This window comes from Pinus tabuliformis, chromosome X (genome assembly GCF_031772625.1).
Source record: "Pinus tabuliformis cultivar Carrire ecotype Pingquan chromosome X, CPIR1, whole genome shotgun sequence".
NCBI lineage: Eukaryota > Viridiplantae > Streptophyta > Pinopsida > Pinales > Pinaceae > Pinus > Pinus tabuliformis.
This window is the reverse complement of record NC_142308.1, coordinates 1,214,071,430-1,214,085,607: the sequence shown is the minus strand read 5'-3', so window position 1 is coordinate 1,214,085,607 and position 14,178 is coordinate 1,214,071,430.

Here is a 14,178-nt window from a genome sequence, read left to right as displayed (position 1 = left end):
CGTACTGCCTGGCGTCGTTCCCAACGAGGGAGGAATGATCCCCTCACTGGTTCGGACACGAGCTCGTGTTTCTCCTTTAAGAGGAGCTTTCCCAGAATGTAACTGAAACAATTGGATTTGTTCTACTCAAGATAGACTATCTGTTTGGTTTTGTAGTCTTGGAGAGTTAAGTACTCACCTACTCCAAGACCCTAGCCTAAGCTATGTTGGTGCTTCAGAGCCCTAGAAAAATAAAGATTACTAGATTGATTTTAATTTAAGCGTTACTTTTAAGGTTGTTTCTTAAGTCAAAAGGTGATGGAAGTGAAACTAGTGGTATGTTGACTCGACTCGAAACCACTACAAAATGCACCTAAAATGATTTATCCACTACTTTACTTTTTCGATGAATTGCTTAACTAAAAAGTTGAGAGAATGCAATCCTTATAAAAGCAACTTCTTAATTGAAGACAATCAAAGAAACAATTCGTTTTTCTTTTCCAAGCATAAAAACATAACTTCTCTTTACATGCACGAAAAAACTCTTTTCTTCTTTTGAAAACAAAAAGCTACTTGAAACAAGACTTTTAAGAAGATGTTTTTGTATTTTTCTTTTAATAAAGCAAATAAATCTAATATAACCAAAAATCAATCTTAACAACTCTTAAAATCTATGAAAATGCACTCATAAGCAAACTAAAGGCAAATTTACTCTAAGCAATCTTAACGAGGCCAAAACTAACAATGATTATTTCTAAGGTGTTTTACTTGATCACAATCAAATCAAGGACTAGCTTATTGCAGAACCAAAAACTAGTCAAAACAAAATTCTAATCTTTTTGTCCTTTTTGAAAATGGAAATCAATACTTTAAAAACAAGCAATTCGAAATTTGACCCAAAACAACTCAAATGACAAGTTGCTCAAACAAGGAGACTTTACGGCAGGCTCAACTTCTAAGAAGGTTGACTAACCAGAGATATCTAAGGCTGGACAACTTTCTAAGCTCAAAGTCACTACAAAGCCTTTCCAAAAATCAAACCCTAGGTCTAAACTTCGTTGAAAACCACTAAAACACTCAAAGCTCACAAAACGAGTTCAGGTGAGAATTCTTGACAGGGTACTAAAGGATCTGGGCAGAAAACACTAAGAAAAAACAAAATCTAAAAGTAATTTAAGGCAAAAATGGAATTTTCTTAACTTTTACAGGAAGACGCAGGCCAGCAGTTGTCACAGGTGCGACCCCGCACTGTGCAGTCGACAACAGCGCGTCCAAGGACGCACTGTGCAGCACACAGAGACTGCGTCTTTCTGGAAAAAGGAAGAAAAACTAAAGCCAACTAAAGCTACAGCTAAGCCACCCAAATACTAATTCTCACAGTCAAAAACCAGAAAATAAAAATGATTTTCTCAAAGCAAAGTTCATATAAAGGAAAAAACTCTCTCATTAATGGATTCCCCAGCGGAGTCGCCAATTTGTCACACGGAATCTGTCAAGGGTGCGGACACGACTGACCTTCCTAGAAGTCTAAGACATTCTAATGACAAACAAGACAAAATGGAGTGATCTTTCTCTAAATACACCTTTTACAACATGAAAACTACAAGTGTTTAGGCTTACCTTATTCCAAAACGCTGTTGTTGAAGTCCGTTCTTGACGATCCGGATGAGCTCCTCCTTCAAGTCAATTCCTGCAACCACAAACAATCAAACAATTACCAAGCACTTGCATTTCATATAATAAAACATATATTCAACATGCAGACCAAGGAACACATGAAATAACTCATTAACACAAGCTATTGAGAAAAATAAACCAGTTTGTATTAATAACGAAACAAAGAAACTCTTACAACCTGGCCTTGGTGTTGTGCAAATTCCTCCCAGGGTCCATCAAGGGTTTTCCTCTACTTTGACAAAGCTCACCCTCTCCCAAGTAGAATCAAGTGAAGACAATCTCTCCTCACAAAGGCTCTAATGGAAGACCTAAATCCTGCAGCATTTACCCAAAGAAAATGTATAGCTCCAACCTCCTCTCCTTCTGGCTCAATGCCTTCATTTATAGTGCTGTAAAGAGGTTATTCAGGTCCACTATCAATGGGATCATCCCCCTCTATGGGTGGGATAGCTCCTTTATTGATGGGATAAGTTCCCCCTTAATAGAGATACATGAACCAACTGGAGGCGCATCCATTTCATCAAACCGACCTCTAGAATGTTCTAGAAGTAACCACAAGTAACTTTTTCAAGATAAAACTCGCGCATTTTGCCTTTTACAGAGGGACGCACCTGTCCCTTAACATACAGAGCGTCTATGGACGCGGATTTTGTGAACATGGTCAGCGTCCCCGCAGGTAAGGCTAGAGAGAACCTGCGACCCCAGAGATAAACATGATTTTTACAAGACTTTCTCTCTTCTTTGAGTTTGAGATGGATAACAGAGGCATGAGACTTGCCTAAGAGGGTAGCATGACTTGTTGATTGGAGCCATACCAACTGTAAGTAGTCAAGGTGACATTTTTTAGTGTAACACAAGGTGAGGCAAGAAACTCTAATGAGAAATCTGAAATGCCCAAAAAGGAACAACCAAGGAAAGAAATTCCTCAAGGAAGATTCTCTACTCCTAACTATGGACGTGATAGACGATTATTTCCTCCACTGAATAATGTTGAATGTTATGTGTGTCATAATCTTGGACATGTTGCAGCCATATGTAGAAGAAGACGGTTTCAAGACCATCATGCAGAAAGATCATCACATTCAAGATACTGTAATGGATATTGCTTTTCTTGCAATATGTTTGGCCACAAAGCTGCTGATTGCTACAAGAGGAATATGAAACATGTAAGATGCTATGCATGTAACAAGTTTGGAAATAAAGCAAGAGATTGCAAGAACAAAGCTCATGATAAGAAGAAATCATCAACATGCGTGAAGATATGGAAGAAGAAGGAAGTTCAGTCAGAAAGATGTGGCACAGCACAGGGTACTCAGCACAGCACAGACATAACAGACTCAGGGGGAGCTGAAGGTATAGAACTTCAGTGTTCTGATTCTCATACGCAAGTTTCATGAAGACAAGTCGCGTATATACGCGAGTTACATGCTGCAAAATCGCGTATATGGAGAAAGGGCAGCAGAACAGATGGTTATATGGAGAAAGGGCAGCAGAACAGACCCAGGTTCAGTCATGGTTGGCTCAGGCTCAGGGGGAGCAAAACAGACTCAGGAAATGGTTGGCTTACACTCAGGGGGAGAATATTCTTCGAATAATGCATTGTTGGCATTATGGTTAGAAGGTGTTGATAAAGTCTATGAAGCTAAATGATACATCTTACTGTTTAGGAATGGTATTGCAGGCTGATGCTTATGGTACAGATCATGATGCTGTTGATGGCTTTCATAAGTCTTGGTCTAGATATTTCATCACTATGTCATGTATCTCTTTTATGATGTCAAGGTCATGTAACGGCCTATGTTGGTTTCCCCACTATGCCTGGGATGAATGATGAAATGTTCATGTATTATCATGTATCTTCACATGGTTAGGTGGATGAGTCAATATTGGGATATCCCCACTAGGTTGGGTGATGAATGTATGTTGAGTCTTTTGGTGATAGAAAGGTCTTCTATGATGTATAAGTCTTTGTTCTTCTTGAAGAACATCTTTTGCAGATCTTGCCTACAGTCAAGGGGAGCATAATTCAGCAAGAGCAGGATGGATAGATTGGTACACTTTGGCATACACAAAGGGGGAGCACATTTGGAGATTTCAGCATGTACTCAGGGGGAGTATGGACAGCAGTATGGACAGCAGAAGGTATACCAAGGAAGAGAATATCTTGGTCCACCCTTTGCCCTTGATGTCAAAGGGGGAGAGTGACTTGGTGTGGTGGTTGCCATCAAGTCCAAAGGGGGAGATTGTTGGCATTATGATTCAAGTGTTGTCCTTGATGGCAACTCACTCAGAGGTTGGTACAGGTGCTCAGAGACTGGTACAGGTGATGACAACTTATCTAGTGGACAAATCTCAGTACAGCAGGACAAGAAAGAGATATACGCAGGTTCAGCAAGGCGAAACAGCGTGTACACGCAGGTTGGCTTCAGCAAAAGCGCGTGTATGTGGAAACGTACCTTTGGTCCATGGCGGTTAGTCCTTGGAAGTTGTGCCTATGGTTTCGGACCATTGTGTCTCGACGGGCGTGTCGATCCCTAGTATTGAAGTTGATGGTATTGTGTTACTATGGTTTTGGCTCTTGGCATTGAGCAAGACCTAAGGCTATATAAGGAAAAGATCACTAGGCCAAAGAGTGCAAGTGTGAGCAAGTGTGAGTGATGAAGATCTGAGAAAGTGTGTGATCCAAGTGCTGGTTATGGGTTGGTGATCTGAACCAAGGTTTCACCCATGTGGAGGATGATGAATGATGGAACGAGATCTCAAGGCTTGGAATGATTATCTTCATATGGTTTGACTCTGGATAGACTAGATCTACTGACGCATGTTTATTATTATGATCTGGGTATGCTTTGATGTCTGATATAGCTGCAGAGTTTTAAGGTTGAATTTATAGATCTGTACGCAAGTTGGTTTTGGTAAAAGAGCGTATACACGCAGGTTGGGGTCATCCAAGTAGCGTATACAATGTGAAGTATGATATTTGAATATGGAGCTGGATCTGGTTGTTGCTATGATTGTCTGATGATTGTTGACAGGGTTACAGTGATTCAGAATTGGGTGTTTCAGTGATTGATGATGCAGGTTGTGCTACAATGATGATTGTCTTATGGATCTAGTATGAAAATGTATGAAACATGGTCCCGGGTAGATCGTAGGCCGGCACCTACGTATTGGTAAACATATCAGCCAATACAAGAGCCAGGGGGGTTGTAGCTCCCTTCCAGGAGCAGCTGGAAAACGAGTGAAGGTTGTAGCCTTCTGTAGGGTTGGCACCTACGTACTAGTAAATGGATCGGCTAGTACAAAAGCTATGAGGGTTGTAGCCCTCTGCAGGTTGCAGCCTGCGTGCTGGTAAATGACTGCACCAGTGCATTGTAAAAGAAGTTTCTTATTAAAGAAGAAAGAGACGAATTGCAGCAGGTGGTTTTCACCCACATTGGGTTTCCACCTTATATCATGGTGTTCATGTGTGTGGCTCTTGTGTGATGTTCTGTTCTGTTATTCTGCACCTGTTTACTGTTAATATGCTTAATAATGATCTGATGCATTTACTGAAGATTAAGATAACTGAATTATAAGATCTCTGGATATACGCGGGTTTCATTAGACACAGTAGCGTGTACACGCGGGTTCACTTAATTGAAGTAGCGTATATGTTTCTGAGTATGAAATTGAAAAGTTTGATTGATCTGATAATACTGATTCACCCCCCCTCTCAGTATTATTTCCAACACAAATGAGTACAAATCATGATATTTCCGGGTGGTATCTAGGCCCAACTTTTCCATAATGGCCTTGGGAATCAAATTGTGGGAAGCTCCAAAATCAAACATAACATTATGGAGAATATACTCATGCAGTCTAAGACTCAGAGAAAAGGGCAGGACTTCACTATCTTTAGGCTGACCTTCTATGGCTGGACCAAAAATGAGTTCAGGATGATCATCCTCAACATTCACCATGTCAGACAAAGGATCAATTTGCAATATTATAGATACATGATGTTTATAGTTGCTATTCTTAACATGCTCAGTCAAAGGAATGGACACTTTCAATTTAGAAATTTCAATTTCTAAATTAAAAGACGAAAATTTTTCTACCTCTTTGACACCGATGTCCTCCTTATCAATTTTCTCTTTCGTTGCACTATCCTTTTGCTGATTGTTTTTCTCATTTGCAGTTGTACTTGTTGATGGTACCTTGCTAGGATTCAGATTAGCAAGCTCTTTTCCTTTCTTCTGAGTGTTTGAGGGATCATTCTTTGACTGCACATCCTTTCTTTTCTGAATGGGATTGACCGGTACAACTCTGCTCCTTAAAGAGTATTGCCTCTGCTGTGCACTCAAAGCATTCATGTAACCACGCTGATAATCATCAGATTCAGCCTCCAAAACAACATCATTTGCCAAGATGTAGTCCTCATCCTTTTGAATGTTGGGACCTTCTACATACTCTTCATCTTTGGTCAGAAATATGGGCATACCATTAGCAGTGAAAAAGTGATTTGTTTCAATTACTGGATCTTCCTCATCTTCCTCTTCCATTCCTTGAACATAATTCTATTGTAAGGGAGTTCTGATCTGTTGTTGTTGTTGTGTTGGTTTCTCTGGTGCTTTTTGTTCTCTCTGCTTGATTCAGAATTGGGGCTGCTGCTGGCCTCTAAAATTTGGATTTCGGATCTGAGGTTCAGGTCTATCTGTGATGGATAACCGATCAACCATCCTTTCCATTGTTTGAATCAGTGTATCCATTTTTACATCTGAAGTCGATGCTTCTTCTTTCATAGTCACTCTTTTCTCAGATCTCATTCATGCTCTTTTCGCCAGCAAGTTTGCTTCTACGCTCACAACATTCTTTTGCATGTCTTCTAGTGTTGTAGGATCACGTTTCCGCAACTAATATGCCATATCAGTATCGAATCCGTCTGGAAACTTAAGCAAAGCCAATCCATCTGGTGGTTTAATGTTTGTAAGAATAGCATTGTATACTGCATTAAATCTTACACAATAGTCTTGCACACTCTCACCAACATTTCTTTTGATGTTCTAATACTCGGACAAAATCTGAAGGGGATTCTTCTTCACCTCCCATCGATCCAGGAACTGCCTATGGAGGATTGGTAAAGTAGTGATAGAAGCTGCTAGTAGGGCTCTGAACCATTTCCAAACTTCACCTCCAAAACTTTGTACAAACAACCTCATAGTCATATCTTCAATTTCAACTTCATGGAGGTCAAATAAATCATTCATTTTGTCTATGTGCTGCTGATTTGTAATGGTTTGAGTGCCATCAAAGAAAGGTATTTTGATTTGATAATCAGCGGGCATAGCACCAGGATTTTGAGGTAAAACAAGGGGTGCATATCGGGTAGCCATAACTGGAGGTAGAGGAGGTGGTGGATTTAAAGCAAGGATTGGGGTACTCGGTATATTCAAAGGGGGATTAACGACATCTTGAGTAGTGTGAACAATCTGTAAAGATGAAAGCAGTGGGTAAGGGACTGTGAGTTGCAGTAGATGTAAAGGAGCTATTTCGAAAATTAAAAGATGGCCTACTTTTCACCCAAATTTCTACGTTTGAAGAAAGGTTCCGCAATTGATCAAGAGCATGAATAAGCTGTGACCCTGATTTACTTTGTATAAACAAGTCTTCAACTGGTTTATCAAAAAGATATAGAGGAATCAACAACTATTTGATCAATCCAACTCAAAGATTTACTACGAAATAGACTTTGCTCAAAATGAACATCAAACTCAATATCTTGCAAAGTGTCTAACCTTTCCGGGAGTGAATGAACATGAGGAATGAAAACTTCACTTGATTGTTCTTCTGCTACACTAAATTTCTTTGCAGCTTTCTTAGATTTCCGCCCAATTTTATGAGGATCACTGAAAATGGTTGGAGGATTCGGATCTGGATTGGATCTGGTGTACTTTCGAGAAGCCAGTATGCTTAATTTTGAAATTTTATATATTGCTTTACAACTTTCCAATTCAGCCTAGTAAATTCTAAAACTCATCATCCACAAGATTAAGAATTCAAATGAAAGATATTACTGGGGTGATTAATATTTCGTTCCCCAGTATGGTCGCCACTATGTTATCACCTAGATTGAACCTTAGGCTAAAGGAAGGAAATTCCAGGGTAACCACAAACCACGCTTACCCAAGTAGCTAGCCCTACTATGCTAGGAGAGGGCTCTCTTTGTAAGGATCTCAGCCAAGATGACTGGATCAGGAAAATAATATTAGGCTAGGTATAGTTACACAAGGTTTGATATGATTTGAAGGGGTTTTGTTGGTTCAGGAGGAGCCAGACAGTTTGGGCAAGGAAATTAGGTTAAAATTGCAGGGCGTTCGATGGGGCAAGGTAGGTATGAAGCTTAGCTCTCTAGGGTTTGATGGGTGAGGTGATTCAAGACTGGTGAGAAGCTAGGGAGGATCCATGATGATCACACGCTCTTCCTAGCTTCTCACCAATCTTAAATCACCTCACCCATCAAACCCTAGAGAGCTAAGCTTCATACCTACCTTGCCCCATCGAACACCCTGTAATTTTGACCTAATTTCCTTGCCCAAACTGTTCGGCTCCTCCTGATCCAGCAAAACCCCTTCAAATCAAATCAAACCTTGTGCTACTATACCTAGCCTAATATTATCCTCTTGATCCAGTCATCTTGGCTGAGATCCTTACAGAGAGAGCCCTCTCCTGGCCTAGTAGGGCTAGCTACTTGGCTAAGCATGGTTTGTGGTTACCTTGGCATTTCCTTCCTTCAGCCTGAGGTTCCATCCAGGTGACTAACAACATGATCAATTGGAAAAGTTGAGGAATGCTTAGGTATCGGTGGGTACACGCACTTATACATACCCTCGGAATTGTTCCTTGAGCGTGGTATGTCCAAGAGGAGCTCTGTCGACAGACAACAGACTGGGATACCGTGGAGGCACAGTTTGTCAGCAACTTCTCATTCAGAGGGGATGAGGCACAAATGACGGGGCCACTCCAAGCAATAAAGGAAGTTCTGTTCACACCAAAGCCGTTGGTTGAAGGAGGGCCCGATGAAAGTTTTCTGCACTATTTGTATGAGATAGAGTCACCAGGATATGCAACGTGTGATAGGGTAGATGCAGGACTAGATGATGATGACGGGATGGAGGGACTGAGACATCTAGCCTTTGGGGAAACGGAAGGGGAGAGGGATATCCAGGAGAGCCCCCTAACGGAAGGTGCTCACCTTCTACCAATGAAGCTGAGGAAGCAGAACGTTGGGTCAGAGGATAAGCCCAAGATAGCATCGGTGGGAGACTACTGGGACGAACAAGCCACCAAGGAAATTTTTGACCTATTGCACTGTTGGGCACAGAATCCCCCCCATAGCAGGTTTTGGGGCTCAAAGACCAAGTTTTGGTTGAAGATGGTGTAGAACTCCACGAATTGCAGGCGCGGAGCGCCAAGTGTACAATTGAGTCAAAGGGTTGTCCACCATAAACATTGTATTGTAAATTAGTGTAAAGTCGGCCTACCCATGGTCCGCAGACCATGGGATTGTATAAATAGAGTGAGGCTCTAAGTTGTAAAGATAGCGATGAAGATTGAATAGAGAAGGAATGGTTCAAGCTTAGATTAGAGTTCTAAGTGTCTTGGGTTGTAGTAGTAGGAAGAGGCTCTGCAGCTGAGTGCATAGAGGCCTAGTAGAGGTCGCAGCTGAGTGTGCAGACCCCTGCAGTTGAGTGTGCAGGGCGGAGTTGAGTCTGTGATCGGGAACAAAAAGCTAATAAAGAGAAGTTTATCCTAATTCTGTGTAATTGCTATGCATTATCTTCTTTATGTTTATATTCGTTTATGTATTGCGCGCACTGATATAGGCTATAATAACCATAAATATTACACACACAAGCTAAGTAATCAGTTAATAATCGGGGAACTTGGGTCTTATATGGGTCGCGCCCCGAGTAGGGTTGTGCAGAAGCTACACTGCAAGTCGAGAAGGGATCACAAGTGCACGCAGCGACATGTCAGACCGTAGACCTCCAGAATCCCATCAGACATCCCAAGGGTGTGGAAACCTAGTTCTAGCACCCTCCCATACTACTTCAGGTGAGACCTCAATCCGCGCTCTATGGACTATTGCCGAAAGGGCCAGTAATACTGGGATTTGCTTGGCTAAATCACCTCTGAACCTGGGTCAAGCCCCACTAAGCCAACAAATGGTTCCGTTTCCGGGACCGAGATCTACATGAAGGATGTCTGATGTCGGGCAACTAGAACCCTACAAAGAAAGAAATTGAAGAGTGGTTGGACAAGAAGATTCACGAGTTTGCAGCGCAGGAAAACAGAAATTCGTGAGTATCTAAGGAGCAGTGGTTGGATCGCTACTTGTACCTTAAAATCCACGAAATTTTCTTTGCATCTTTTCCATATGAGTTGTATGAGTGGATCACAAAGTTAGCTGACAACCATGGAAGGTGTAGGTTTGACAAACCAATAGTGTGGACTTCGGAACTAGTGCACAGACTAGAAGCCTTAGAAGAAAAGATAGCGCGAGCTATGGACCACTGGCTTGACCGAATAACAGGAGGATTTATCCTTGAGTTCGTAGTAGACACCACCATCAGCTACAGCGAGGCAGAGCGACGTTTTCTCAAGGGACCGCGAGGTAAGTATGTTAAATATTTGAACACTTGGATTAAGATGCTATTGTGTGAAAAGCAGGTTATGCGAATAAATTAATGTTTGGGACTACGCGGAGCAGAAAGATCTACAGAAGCGGAAGTAGTGAAGAGTTAGAAAACAATCCCTTAATTTCACCCTCACGGGAGAGCGAGGACGAGCTCGTGAAGGTTTCTCCGAGAAGCGTGGTCAGTTTGATAAGGCAACGAATTCCATGTTTACCACCTCCACCCACACCGCCACCCGCTTCACCCCCCTCACCTCCATCTCCACCCACTCCACCTCCACCACCTCCACAGTTTAGTATGGCGAGCACGATCAAACTACCAATATTTAGAGGAGTAGGGAATGAAGATCTGGACCAATTCTGGTTCGTAGTAAGAGCAGTATGGGAAGCACAGGGCGTCGTGGATGATAATATAAAAAAGGCTACACTGGTGAGTGCACTGTAGGATCGCGCCTTAACATGGTATATCAAGCATTCTAATGACCACTTGAAAGTAGGAATTGCGGAATCCAGAATGCGTTGAACAGGGAATTTAGCAGGCCAAAATTAGAGACACAGTCAATCATTAGATTTAAAGAGATCGCGATGCTCCCGAGTGAGACCCTCTGGGATCTGGACCAAAGGCTGAAGAGTATGATCCGCGAAGCCAATATGAAATTAATGGATGCACAACATCGCACATGGTTTGTGGCCTCACTTACAGCACACTTAAGGATGGTGCTGTCACAGCAGAAACTTTCCACCCAAGCCGAAGCGTTGGAGATGGAAATGAGGTTGCATGAGACCCCTATATAAGACCCTGGATTGGGAGTCCAACAGATCCACGCACAGCTACAGAATCTGTGTCTAGAAATGCAGAGTTTGAAACAGGATAGGGCACCTCGGCTAGAGGCGCACGAGGAAGTATGGTGCATAAAATGCAAAGGCCAGGGCCACGACAAAGATCACTGTCCAGTGTTTGTGAACTACTTGGCAGGAGGAGGGCCAATGCCATTAAGACCGGAGGCATAGGTGGGGTCGAGCGCGGCGTCTACATTATGGTGCACGATCTGCTAGATAGGAGGAAAACATACCATGGATAATTGTCATATGTTGCAAAAATATACGCAAATGTCCCAACAGTTGTTTTGTAATTTCTGCAGGTCGGTAGGCCATGACGAACACACCTGCCGCATCTATGCACTAATGATGGATTAGACTCCTACCTACAGGATGCAGACCGAAACACGAGCCCTCGACCCAAATGCAAGGATGGTGTGCGCTGGGTTTTAGGGGCGCGGTCGGGGTTGAGGTGGAATGGGACCAGGAAGGGGTCACAGACAGATAATCTATTACAATTGCGGAGGGCCAGGGCATTATGCCCACGATTGTACAAACCCGACTAGGATATCATGTTGGTACTGTAATCAGTTTGATCATGAGGTGGAAGATTTCCCTTCGCTGATAGTGAAGATGTGTGAAAAGGGGGTACTCCAGCCCCCTCCGACCCAGAATTTACAAATGATGAGGTCTGAACCGCACGAAGAAGACCCAAATGTAAACATGATGCTCAGGAGTGGCATGGCCACAGGAGATGATAAAGGGAAGCAACCAAAAGAAAGTGCGTGGGTTCGCAAGGCTCCTACAAAGGAACTTGAGTTTGATTTAGAACGCGCGAAGGAGACATTCATGGACTACGAAGAGCTTCACGGAGGCCTCCACTTTAGGTAGTAAGGATCAACTAGAACTAGGGATGTATCCTTCCATGCTCACTACCTTTCTGGAGACATGCATGAAACTGTTGCATGATAGCAAGGTAGTTAAAGGGCTATAGAAACTTATCACTAGGTGCGTGGGGTTAGGAGAACCGCATGTGATCCGAAAAATGGGAAAGCATGCATTGTGCACAGGAAGGGAGATGAGGTTGACTACACAAATAGGCAAATACGAAATATATTACGTAATCCTAGATCTGGGTTCAGACGTGAATGTACTACCAAAGAAAACGTGGGAACGCATGGGCAGATCCACGTTGCAATGGTCCCCCATTCAGTTACGAATGGCGAACCAACATAAGATTTTTCCCGTGGGAAGATTGCAAGGGGTAATAGTCGATATTGAAGGCGTGAGCGCATAGGCAGATTTTGAAGTGATAGAGATTGTCGATGACAGCAATCCCTATCCCGCGCTACTAGGAATAGACTAGGCTACCGATATGAACGAAGTCATAAATTTGAAGAAGTGCAAAATGACCTTTGAGAAAAAATCACTACGCGTAGTAGTACCACTGGACCCAGCCGAAGGAACGTGATACATTGAACCAGCGTGCGATGATGATAGTGATGATGATCTCGACTATATCTACAAGATAATTGCATAAAGGATTGGGTGAATCTGACTGCAGATGGAAGAATTTCATGGGAGCGCGAAAGCTCCTGCACTTCGGATTCAGATGAAGAGATAGAGTGATGGCAGAATCGGTTGCACGAGGTAACAATGCTGAACTGCAACATGATGATCAGGTCATTGGGTGGCATAAAAACAAAGGCAAGGGAGTTGTTGACATACGATGGATTGTCAGCGGTGGATGAATTTCTGAGAAAATTCGAGAGTGTAGTACCAGAATAGCAGCGGCTCGATGCGCTGAAATGGGCACTGCGCGCAACACCCGCACGATGGTGGGGTACACATCAAGGAACTTTTTAAGACTGGCACAAATGCAGAAGGATGATGCACCTACGTTTTGGAAAACCCCAGCTTCGAACGAAAGCCAATCAGTTAGGGCGGAACAACTTGCGAGCCCACCTTTCTCGATGGGTACAGGCATATGCTATACAGTTCGCACAAGTGCACAACTTAGAGAATCGGAACAAACCACAGTAGCAGGAAGGGCAACGCGTGTTACCAATTCTCCACGATGAGGCATTCGACAGGGTGCATGGAGTACTGAACAAGGTTTACTAGACTAGATGAATTGATTGGGACCTGCGTGTACTAGGGGTTCGATGGGCCTGTAGGACAATGTACAAAAACCTGAGCATGGAGATGATTCCAAAGGTGTGAAACAGAGTAGAAACTGAGATTTCTGAAGGGAATACCGAAAGGAATCCACACGTATAACCCCCGTAGTTATGACAGCATGCGAAGACCAGGACGAAAGAATCACACGGCTACGCGAGGATAACCATATAAGGATTCAGGAAGCCATTCAATGAGGGAACCTCAGACTTCACAAACTCGAAGAAGATTAGGTACAATTGAGGAAGGAAAGAATGTTGATGGACACTGAGATAAAAAAACTAGAGAATGAGATCGCGCAAGCCTATCTTGTCGATAAACTAAGCGTGACAAGGTTAGATACGGATAGCTATACCACTGCAATAGAAGATTCTCACCGAGAATTTATGACTCTACTACCATGCTTGCAACCACACCTTACCAAATGAAGTAACTAGGGGAGCACACCGCATAAGGGAGAACGTGTGGTACTGACAGTTGCAAGAGCAAGTGAGGAGTGTGCACGGGCTATGCTGGAAGGCGAGTTGCAGTCTCAAACAGGTGGGGCGACCACTTGACTAGCCGTAGGGAGCACAGTCTCAGTGCTCCAGACAGTTGAAAGAGAGCGTGGGACTCTAAAAGAGTTTGCTTTGGAACTACGCGATGAGGGAGGTGTGCACAGACTCAACATGGTACAAGGTTTGCACCCACGAACTGGGGGCTGCACTGCCACGGGGGTAGGCTAGGAAGTAACTGTTGACGTCACTGTTCATGACGAGATGTCCGATTTAAGGCAAAAGGGAGCGGGCGACAGGCAATTAAGACATGAATTAAGAGCTCGATTTGGGCTGATCTGCCTCCAAGAATGC